Source organism: Cajanus cajan, chromosome 2 (assembly GCF_000230855.2).
Source record: "Cajanus cajan strain Asha chromosome 2, NIPB_CcT2T_4, whole genome shotgun sequence".
In the NCBI taxonomy this organism is placed as follows: Eukaryota; Viridiplantae; Streptophyta; class Magnoliopsida; order Fabales; family Fabaceae; genus Cajanus; species Cajanus cajan.
Window position 1 is genome coordinate 61381000 of NC_138518.1, and position 3081 is coordinate 61384080.

General features: G+C 29.3%; 1 long non-coding RNA gene across 1 annotated transcript; it reads left to right on the forward strand.

Moving 5' to 3' along the window:
- The first annotated feature begins 1733 nt into the window (after window positions 1-1733).
- LOC145955321 (uncharacterized) lies at window positions 1734-2755 on the forward strand. The gene is made up of 3 exons (XR_014431944.1): window positions 1734-1916; window positions 2186-2448; window positions 2540-2755. It is a non-coding gene; the product is annotated as an uncharacterized LOC145955321 (long non-coding RNA).
- Window positions 2756-3081: the final 326 nt, after the last annotated feature.

A 3081-nucleotide genomic window follows, 5' to 3' on the forward strand; every position in this document is an offset into this window, starting at 1 on the left:
TGTTTAGCGTAGTCATCTAATGCAAAATATTTGTTGTGGGTAGACATTTTATTTTAAGTAACTGTGATTCTGTTTATTACTTTGATTGTTTACTCTTTTTGTGTATGTGGATGGAGTACTGGACTGTGAAGATTTGTTTTATAATTTATTTTAACCTTTGCTATTTTAACATACAATTTATTCTATTAATTTATAATTTCTTGCAGACCCATCCTAGTTCTCCCTCCAGCTGATTTGAACAATTACAATTTCAATTCTAAATGTAAAGTTTGAATCACGCTGACCTAGGTGTTGTCTCTTTTCTAACCCCCATAGCACAGAAGTTTTGCTGCCAGAGCATTCTTGGAGTTGACATAGATTCTGGTGAGATTCTTACCTATTATGATTTCTACTGCTTAATTATTTTAATTTAAAATTGATCTTTGTTCTGTATGTGTTTCTATTTGAAGATGAGAGATTGCCAAACATAAGGCGAGTGAAAGATAATAGAATCTCTTTAAAAGTTGGTAACACTTTTATATAGTGGTTGTTAATCATATCCTGAACATTTATCAAGTCCAATAATTTAGAAATGTTGAATTTAGCATTTTAAAGTACTGCAGGTTGCGTTTAAGACTAAGGTATTCCACTCAAAAATCAATAATTTAGAAATGCTCGTTGATGTTTTTGATAATTTGATGTCTCTGAGAATCTAGCACCTAAAAATAACTAAAGATTCGATTACTGTTCATGTTTTAGAAGCATATCCAGAAAACTGTGAACCTCCTTAGAAACAGTAATGTTACTCCTACTTAATACTCACATTACTTTTTAGTTTTATCAATAAGAAGAAAAATAGGAAGAGAAGAAAGAAACATAGAATAAGTTGTGTGATTTGATGGGAGTAGATTGAAAAATGTGAGAATATTAATTTAAAGATAATATTAAATAACCTTAATTGACAGGAGTTTATATTACTAAGTGTAATAATTTTGTGATGGAAGTAGATTGATCTGTCCTTTCTGTGTTTCTGTCTTCCTCTACCCTGTTCATGGACCTTGTGGTCCAATGTAATTGTCCTTATCAGTGTTACTGTCCAACAAAGATATCTCTCATAAACAGGGCTGTTTTGACTGGATCAATTCGTTAGTTTGACTAGCGAGTTGCATATCATGTTAATTTTATTTTTTTTAAAGACTATGACTGAATTCCACATGGGCGAGTCCTGAACTCATCACTAAGATGGGCAAGTCTTACATGACATGACACGCAGCATCCTAGTCTAAATAAAAAAATTACATGTTGACAACTCGCTATTAGGAACCCAAAAAACTACGAAGGTATGTTTTTTAAATAATATTTAATTTTAAGTTGGTGTAATTTTATTATAATATTGTATAATATTAGCTTTGTACTGTGTGGAATAGGATATTGTTACCTCACCAAAGGGTAAAGGGACGGTCATTGTTACCCCTTCTAGAAATCTTCCTCCAATAAAAAGGCTATGGAAATTAGTTGCAGATATGGAAGATGACGAGCAACCCAAAAAACTCCCTTGGCCTCCTGAAGTGTTTAACATGTCTAGTAAAGTACCTCTATATATAAGTCAGAGTGATATATCAGAGATTATAAATGGTCATTGTATGCTAAACATATCAATTTTGCAGTTATGGTTGTTGTAAGTATTTAAATTATTTTTAATTATATTTTGTTGATTTTTTCTAACATTATTTCTAACATTATTTCTAACATTATTTCTAACGTTGTAGATTTATCCATAAATTGAGCATGGATAAGGGAAATGATCACATATATGGATTTTTGGAGCCTGAGTCAATCCAAAAAAGTGGGAATAAAGTCGAAGAAATACAAGCTTACATTCAAAATTGGATGTTCGACTCAAATAAAAAAGTTTACTTGGCCCCTTATTTTTCTGAGTAAGTTTAGTTTTATATAATTAAATATAATTTTTTATAAAAGCTATTTTTTTTATTACTCATAATTTCTTAATGCAGTGCTCATTGACAACTTTTAGTTATTTGTCCTATGGACAACATAGCTGTCTGCATTTGCTCGTTGCATAAACCTCCTCCTATGGATTTTAGACAATTATTAGATAGGTAAATTGTTTAAAAATATCTAATTTCTTTTATTGATTATCATTACATTTGACTTTACACTAATCATAATGTCATTTTATTATTAGGGCCATGGAAGGATATCATATACTTAAGGGTTCAAAGATGAAGAAAAAAATAAGTTGGGTCTCTCCTAAAGTAAGATTTTAATTCTAGCAATGATATTTTTTTAAGTAATTTAGTAATTTTTTAAAATTACTATTCTATTGAAATTGATTTTATATTCTTTTTGTAGTCTCATAAACAAAAAGAAAATTATTAGTGCGGATACTATGTAATGAAGACAATGCATACTATTGTCGATTCACAAATAGTATCTGGGTGGACTGAAGTAATTTTTACAATTTTGAAAGTTTTTGTTTTAAGTTCTCATTCTATATATTTTATGAATTATTACTAATTATTTTAATTTTTCTTAACAGATATTTATAGATCGATCACCATTGCCGCTAGAAGACATAAACATCATTAGGGAGCAATGGGCCACATTTTTTATTGACCATTACTTTAGCTAGTTTGGGCTTATGTTTTATAGTATTACTTTAACTAGTTAGAACTTACATTTCATTGAGCAATGTAGTCTATTTATGTATTAGATGTATTTAAAACTATTCAATTATATATATGATTAACATTTATCATCTTGTCAATTGTATGCGATTTGTGCTTCTTCATTGAGAATATATTTTGAACTGTCTGGTTTTTCTACAGGTTTTTTGTTTTGAGGTGCTCTCAAAACAAGTCAAACATACAAAAAAAATCACTACTTTTAAGATCGGTTATGCCATAACCGATTTTAAAAGTAGACTTTTAAAATCGGTTGTTACATAACTGATTTTAAAAGTCTTTACTTTTAAGATCGATTATGATTATAACCGATCTTAAAAGTCAACACTTTTAAAATCGGTTGTCTCATAACCGATCTTAAAAGTAGACTTTTAAGATCGGTTGTTTTATAACCGAT